Source organism: Mobula hypostoma, unplaced genomic scaffold, assembly GCF_963921235.1.
Source record: "Mobula hypostoma unplaced genomic scaffold, sMobHyp1.1 scaffold_150, whole genome shotgun sequence".
NCBI lineage: Eukaryota > Metazoa > Chordata > Chondrichthyes > Myliobatiformes > Myliobatidae > Mobula > Mobula hypostoma.
In genome coordinates, this window is record NW_026948231.1 from 167802 (window position 1) to 176290 (window position 8489).

The window sequence follows — 8489 nt, forward strand, 5'->3', positions numbered from 1 at the left end:
TGTCCAGCTTCTCTGTCATGGAAACATGGAGAAGTTCAGTAAGGAAACAGGCTATTTGGCCCATCTAGTCAATGCCAAAAAAACATTTAAGCTGTCTAATGCAACCACTTGCACTGGGACCATCACCCTCCATACCCCTACCATCCAGACCCACATCTGAACTTCTTTGAAATGATGAAGCTGAACTCATATTCACCACTTGTGCTGGCATCTCATTCCACACTCTCATGACCATTTCAGTAAAGAGCTTTTCCACATGTTCCCATTAAATTTTCACTTTCCCCACTTACCCATGACCTCTGGTTGTCATCCCACCCAACCTCCGTGGAAAAAGCTGCTGGCATTTACCCTATCTATACCCTCATAATTTTGTATACTTCGAACAAATCCTCAAAGCAATGTATAATTTCATTGTTTATGTTTAGAGCCTTTTTCAGATGGATAAGATGATGAGGGGCATTGATCGTGTGGATAGTCAGAGGTTTTTTCCCAGGGCTGAAATGGCTAACACAAGGGGGCACAGTTTTAAGGTGCTTGGAAACAGATACCGAGGGGATGTCAGGGGTAAGTTTTTTACACAGAGAGTGGTGGGTGTGTGGAATGCACTGCCGGCTATTTGCGTGAGAGTGTTTCAGTTACTGTGGGGCCAGGAACCCATGCAGCTCAGTGGGAACAGGGAATAATACCAATGGAGAAAGTCAGACTGAGCCAGGTCACAGATTGGAGATGGCAGAAATGCCCCATTCATTCAGGAAGAGCATCAGAATTTGATGGTCATTCCAGATACCAGCACTGTGCCCATTTAGAAGATGATTTCTCTCTCTAACCTGGGTTGAACCTCACAGTAACAGTGTGATATCAGTTCACACCATGACAAATCAAGTGATCTCATCTGAAATGTTGTCCTACACCCATTGATCGGTTTTGTAAATCTTTTTTGCAGGTTAAAAATGACGAGGAATTTGTTTCCGGGAATCTCGAACACAACACACCAGTTTTGCTGTCTCTGTCCGGACATTTAATAAGTGGAGCAAGAGATTCACTCGATCATCTGACCTGCTGGCATGCCTGTCATTTTACACAGGGGGGAGCCCATTCATTTGCTCAGACAGTAGGAATGGATCAGTCGGTCATCTCCACTGAAGGTACATCAGCAAATTCACACTGGGACAAGGATATTCACCTGTTTTGTGTGTGAGAAGGGATTCAGTCGGTCTTCCCACCTGTGGACACACCAGTCAGTTCACACTGGGCAGACGCTGGTTATATGCTGAATTTTTGGGGAAGGATTCACTCAGTTGTCTGACCTAATGGCACACCAGCGAGTTCAAACTGGGGAGCGACCATTCACCTGCTCAGTGTGTGGGAAGGGATTCACTCTGTCATCTCGCCTACTGACACACCTGTCAGTTCACATTGGGGAGAGGCCATTCACCTGCTCAGTGTGTGGGACGGGATTCACTCGATCATCTCATCAACAGAGACACCGGTCAGTTCACACTGGGTAGAGGCCGATCACCTGCTGTGAATGTGGGAAGTGATTCACTCAGTAATGTAATCTTATGTAACTCTCGCTTCAGCTAGCAGCATAATATAGGGGGTGATAGCCCCCCCAGCACGGCCAAACTTATGAAATCTCGTTTTGGTGGATGCTGTGTGATGTGTCCTGTGTTACAAATCAGTCCCCCAAAATAACAAACAGTACACAATATCTGATTAAACGAATGAGATTTAAAATTCTTACTTTGACTCTAGGGTTAGTAAAGAAAACAAAAAAAAAGAAAATGGGCCCACTCTCTCCATTCACGTCTTCTCATCCCTCCCCAGCAAAAGACCATGAAATCTCTCTTCCAGACTCACAAGGAAGAACATTTCTGTCATTGGATAACCCCGCACTCCAAAACCCTGTTATCTCTAGTCGTAACCTAAACATTGCTGCTACAGAGAAACCATTCCCTCAGCAGTGAAACATCACAGAGAGGCCGTTACATTAGCAGTGAAACCTTACAGCATGTTACACTTGTGACACACTACCGGGTTCACACTGGGGAGAAAGTTTCAATAAGCTGCTTGCTGGATATTTGTCCATCACCGTTGCTGAATGCAATTTCGAGAGTGACTGTCGGTGCTGAACTCTGCAATTATTGCTGCTGCTCACCACACCCAGTTCTGCACCCTGGTCACTGGGCATGGGAGGAGTTTCTTCTGCTGCATATTCACCTTTAATGGGACTGGAGTTTAATATTCTGGATAAGAGACAAATAAATCAGTTCTATTTTAAACTCTGTCTATGGTACTTAGTGAATTTATAACACACCTAGTGTACAGTAGAGAGTCAACTCAGGCCGGCTGGACCCTGCCAGTGATTCAGTTCCACGACAGTCCTTTGAAGTCCTCCCCTGTTGTTCATCTCTCACTCTCCCTGTGGGATAGGTTCCAGTCACCACTCTGTGGGTGAAGAGGTTTCCCTTGAACTTTCTGCAGACTGAATAAGTCGAGGAGAAGGGAATCAGCAGTGGGTCGTGGCAACGAATGACAGAGTAGCAACATTTGGAAGCTGATTGACAGAGAAAATCTTTCGGTTGTCTGACTGATGACACAAACAATACCCATGGTGAGGATGTGTTGGGAATGGTTTTATTTATTGAGGGAGTTGTTCCTGCTTGTTTATCCTGTAATATTATATCCGGATGGTTATTATGGATTGTCCGATCTGAAATAATGTATTGATTATCATATAATTTGTCAGATTTTTTGGATCTGGCTTGAATTTATGGTACCTTTACAAATTGATGGAGGGCATTCATGAGTTTGTATTTTAAAGCAAGATTTTGATGAATGATATTTGCCACTTGATTGTACCTTTGTAAGTAATCAGATTGAGTTAAACTGCTGCAGGATCCTGAAATGTGTTGGATTGTGTCTGGTTTCTCTTGGCATTTTCTGCACTTGCTGCCTTGTTTGTTTATATTTCATGTGTTTTTGATTTTCTTTTCCTTTTGTTAACCACCTTGTCCTGTAGTTCTGCAAGGACCCCTCTGTTTCTGGGAAGAGTTCTCCAACTCTCAGTCAGGTGCTCGATGCTTCCTTGTCACCATCTTGTCTGCTCAGATCATTGGGACGTCTCCCATGGAGGGTCATACTCATTCCACTGGTTAATGTTTTCTTCCATAGTGATGATTCATTTTTCTGATTTGACCTCTCATTTATGTTTTCTGGTCTGTATTTTCTTACAACGATTGCATATACACACAGGGAGTGCTGAATCCTGTTCATTTTTGATGAAGATATATACAAGGGGTGATTGATATCTTCGTGGCCTCGGGTAGGAGTCAGTTTTAGAAAACCTAGCACATTTATTTTTCAACATAGTCCCCTCCTACATTTACACACTTAGTCCAGCAGTCGTGGAGCACACGGATTTTGGACCTCCAGAAAGTGTCCACAGATGGGCGATTGATAAGTTCATGGCCTAAGTTAGAAGGAGATGAGTTATAAAGCTCTCGTTACATGCACGTGCAGGTCAGCTCTTTGAGTGATTATGCGGAAAGTTTGAAGTTAATAACTCATTTCCTTCTACCTTAGACCACAAACCTATCAATTATCCCTGATGAGTTCTTAACTTCAAACTTTCAGCATAATTACTCAAAGAGTTGAACTGCATGTGCATGTAACGAGGGCTGTATAACTCATCTCCTTCTATCTTAGGCCATGAATTTATCAATCACCCCTCGTACTTAGAAGTTTTATCTGACTGTTGTGTGATTTTGTTTTAATGTGTGTTATTTCACTTCCTCCTTCTGTCCAAGGTAGTGTTAATCTAAGTGGGTTTGAGTGTAAATAGTCCTTTCTAAAGTTTTCCAAAGTTCTTATTTATCTTTATAAATTTTACTGATTGAAATGGAACCAAGATACTTTCATTTTAAAAATGCCAATGTTGGTATTGATGAAAGTGTTTATTGCCCTTGTTGTGTTTGTTAACTATTGAGCTCTGTTTGGCAGGTTTTTTTAAGCCTTGAACGAAATTTTGTCAAAGGTTTTCCTGATTTCACACTACTTGCTATTTTCTTTGCTTGTTTATTCCAGATGCATTGGGATCAAGAGCGCCGATGAAGGGTCTTGGCCCAAAATGTTGATTCCCATCCATAGATGCTGCCTGACATGCTGAGCTCCTCCAGCAGTTTGTGTGTCGTTCTCTAGATTTCTAGCATCTGCAGGTCCTCTTGTTTCCCAGATACTTATATGCTTCTTGAAAGAACATGCCAAGAACAAGCTGATAGTGGGATTGTGTGGATCTGTTGGTAAAATATTAAATAAAATCATTAGAAAGACCTGGTATAGGGTTGGAAGGTGTCGAATCTGTGGGTAGAATTAAGGAACAGCAAATGTAAAAAAAAATCCCTGATGGGAATTGTATAGAGACCCCCAAACAGTAGTAAGTATGTGGTCCACAAATTACAATGGGAGATAGAAAATGTGTGCCAAAAGGGCAATGTTACGAAACTCATGGGGGATTGTCATGCAGGTGATTAGGAAAATTAGGACGGTGTTGGTCTCAAGATGAGGAATTCCTGGAATGCCAACAAGATGCTTTTTTAGAGCAGCTCGTGGTTGAGCCCACTTGGGGATCAACTATTCTGGATTGGGTGTTGTAATGAAGCAGAATTAATTAGGTCACTTAAATTCAAAGAACCCTTAGGGGCAAGTGATCTTTATATGATCAAATTCACCCTGACATTAGAGAAGGAGAAGCTAAAGTCAGATGAGGAATAAAGAGAATTAGAGAGGCATAAGAGATAAACTGGTCAAAATTGATTTGAAAAGAACATGGGCAGGGATAAAAACAGAGCAGCAATGGCAGGAATTTCTGGAAGCAATTCAGAAGGCACAGGATATATACAGTGCCATGCAAATGTTTGGGCACCCCTGGTCAAAATTTCTGTTACTGTGAATAGCTAAGTGAGTAAAAGATGACCTGATTTCCAAAAGGGACAAAGTTAAATATGGCACATTTCTTTAATATTTTAAGCAGGATTACATTTTTATTTCCATTGTTTACAGTTTCAAAATAGCAAGAAAGGAAAAGGGCCCGAAGCAAAAGTTTGGGCTACCTGCATGGTCAGTGCTTAGTAACACCCCCCTTGACAAGTATCACAGCTTGTAAACGCTTTCTGTAGCCAGCTAAGAGTCTTTCAGTTCTTGTTTGGGTAAATTTCTGGGTTCAGTCATTAGCAGCAAAGCACTGACTGTGGAAATTACAGATCAGAATATTATTAGAGTCACAGAGCCCAGCAGCACTGAAACAGGCCCTTCGGCCCTTCTAGTCAATGCTGACCTGTTTATGTTTTTACTGCCTAGTTCCAACTATGTGCACCATAGCCTCCATACACCTCCCATCCATCTCATCACCCAAATTTCTCTTTAGTGTCTAAATCGAACCCACATCCACCACTTTCACTGGCAGCTCATTCCACACTCCCACCAACCTCTGAGTGTAGAATTCCCCTTCAGACTCCCCTCAAAGAATTCACTTTCACCCTGAACTTATGTCCAATGTGGGGGTGAGAGGGAGGATGGGGTGGAGAGGGAAGACAGTAAGGGGACAGTAATGTTGCCTCCTTACAACAAAACTAACCCTCTCACTGTGTCAGAATCAATGATTAAATCCAGCCCCAAACACCGTACTTTCATCGCTGCACATTGTAACTTGAACCATCTCACTGAGAGTCTGATGGAGACACAACCCCTGCCCTCTGCACATGTGATCACATCTCCCCTGCTTCTGACATTTCAAATACCCTCAGAATGGTTTTCTGATTCAGTCTGAAGGTTATGGTACATTCAGCTCATCGTCAGACCTGACAAACCATGTCTTCCCACAGCTGGTTCCACCTGTTGGTGTGTCCTCTTTCCTCCACCTCCAGGGAAGCTGCATCTCCACACAAACTCCTCACTTGAGACGACTGTCTGTACCCGTGACACAGGAAATCACATCACTGTCACTCTCCTGATACCATCCGGGAAGCGGTACCGCAACATAAAAGCCAGGACCAACAGGCTCCGGGACAGCTTCTTCCACCAGGCCGTCAGACTGATGAACTCACGCTGATTTGAGTGTACTCTATATTACATTGTCTGTTTTATTTATTATAAACTGTTATAAATTACTATGATTGCACGCTGCACATTTAGATGGAGACGTAAGGTAAAGATTTTTACTCCTGATGGATGTAAGAAATAAAGTCAATTCAATTCAGTTCCTGATTCCGTGTCTGAGCTGCTCGCCTCCGGGTATCCTCCATCAACAAGCTTCTTCCTCAGTCACCATCTGTCAGATTATAAAATACAATTAAAACGGTCTATCAGACAGCTCCTGTACCCCTCCACCCCTGAACAGGTTCCCCTGTTAAAACTCTCTGCTCAGCCCCTTCCCTATTCCCTTTCCCTTTCAGACTCCCGATGTGCCAGCAGATCCGAATTCACCGTGTGGACATTTCTACCCCACAGGAGGCTGTACAAACCCGTGTCCTTCTCTGATGCACAGCTCAGTGACCCCAATCCCTGTCTGCACTCGCAGCCCATGACGGTGACAGCTGTCCTAGACTCTGTAACTCACAATCTTGTAACACAGAATCTTGTTCACAGCAAGTTTAGACAGTCATTAATATGAAGAGAGAATTGTTGTTCCTGAAAGGACAGGCGAGCGAAGCTGTCTGATCCAATTCACCAGATGGTCCGGTGTTTACAAGTTAATTTGTGCCGGGACCCACACCCACACCCACTCATAACCCCGACCCACACAGACAGACAGACTGTCCCTTCGCCCCAAACCCCCTGCACAACCACAAGGAATTGATCCACGGCCCGGGCTCGGTCGCAAAGTGAAAACCGGGGCTGAGGAGAGCCCGGAGACAAACACCCCGCTGCCCACTCCACCAACAACACGGCACAGCCGGACACATCTCACAACACCGGATCCGGTCCCGATGAAACCCGAATTTAATTTTGTTGTTCCAGATCGGACCCAACAAAAGGTGTTTTAAAACTGAAGCGCTCCCCCTCACGTGACGTCACACAGCAGCCCCCCCCACGGGCCTGACGTCACCCATGGTCTCCCCGTATCGGCATCTGCTGTCACGAGCACGGTGCCTTACGTCACACACGCGCTGCTGTGCTCGAGCATTTTCGGTTTAACGGCTGAGCTACCGAGCACGAGCCGCGCCCCCCCCCCGCACAGTCAACAGAGGAATTGAACTGATTGCAAAGCTGCGCTATTCCCATTGGTGCGAGGCGATGTCAATCACTGGTCACACCCAATAGTGGAGGCGGACCAGCCGAGAGGGCGTTACCCCGTCTCCTGTTGTAGTTCGACCTGCCCGTTAAAGCGGAAAAAAATCTTAAAGTAAATGTCCGCTTTCTGATTTATTTCCATTTCCCTCCGAGGGAAGTTGGGGCGTTTGTGAAGCGTCTCCTGCGGCCGGAGTCTGATGTATCGCTGAGAGGTAGGAGGAGACCGCTCGGCCCGTCGGTTTGATGCCGGTTCCCCGGGGAGGGAGAGGGGGATTTTATTGAAAGGATGAAGACGGTGAGAGAGGGGGCGGACAGGATGTTTGTCCCGGTGGGGACAGGAGGGGCTCATCTGTGGAAATGTCTGAGCCCACGGTGGTGGCGATTCACCACATTGGGGGGCAAACACCGGCAGACTGTTGCCCTGCAAGCGGGGCCAATGGTCCGGGCAAAGTGACAATTATTTGTGTTTTGTTGAGATTGTACCGGGAATATGGTGTAAAATCCCGCTCCCCACACTAACACGGGTTATACAGACCAAAGAACAAACTGCCGGAGGAACTCAGTGGGTCGGGCAGCATCTGTGGAGGGAAATGGACCGTCAACATTTCGGGCCGAGACCCTCCCTCTGGACTGAGAGTGGACGGGAAATAGTCCGAGAAAAGAGGTGAGGGGTGGGGATGGGGCAAGAGCTGGGGAGTGAGAGGTGGATCCAGGTGAGGGGGAGGTGGGAAGGTGGAAATAGTGACAGGGGTGGGAGGTGAGTGGTTGGGGCAACACGGGGCTGCAGAAGATGGAAATTAATAGAGGATTAACAAAGAGATTAGAGAGTATTTGTTATAGAGAGTGCAATGAAGATTCACCAGACTGATCCCTGGAGTGGTGGGGTCATCATATGAAGAAAGATCAAATGTGATATCCCTGTCATTTAGAGAATCAAGGACTGAGAGGTGAACACATTGAAATTCACAACATCATTACCGGTTGAACCGGGGATCCCAGTCTCTGAAAAAGGGGATGGACTGTCCGGGACTGAGATGAGGGGAAATGTCTCCAGTCCGAGGGTGGTGAATGTCTGTAAATCCCCACCACGGAGGGCAGTGAAGACTCAGTGATCGTCCTCACATAAAACAGAGGCCGGCAGATGTGTGGAGACCAGAGGGATCGAGGAAATGAGCATCGGACAGAAACATGGGGCTGAG

At 45.5% G+C, this 8489-nt stretch overlaps 1 long non-coding RNA gene across 9 annotated transcripts in view; it reads left to right on the forward strand.

Moving 5' to 3' along the window:
- LOC134342052 (uncharacterized) overlaps positions 1-5125 on the forward strand; it is a 48608-nt gene extending 43483 nt beyond the window's left edge. For 4 of the 9 annotated variants that reach the window (XR_010016926.1, XR_010016932.1, XR_010016928.1 and 1 more), the window contains exons 6-7: positions 944-1145; positions 4087-5116. This is a non-coding gene — a long non-coding RNA (uncharacterized LOC134342052). Of the gene's footprint in view, positions 1-943; positions 1490-4086 lie in introns of all 9 variants that reach the window. The other 5 variants (XR_010016927.1, XR_010016929.1, XR_010016933.1 and 2 more) reach the window with 5 other exon arrangements.
- The last annotated feature ends 3364 nt before the right edge of the window (positions 5126-8489 follow it).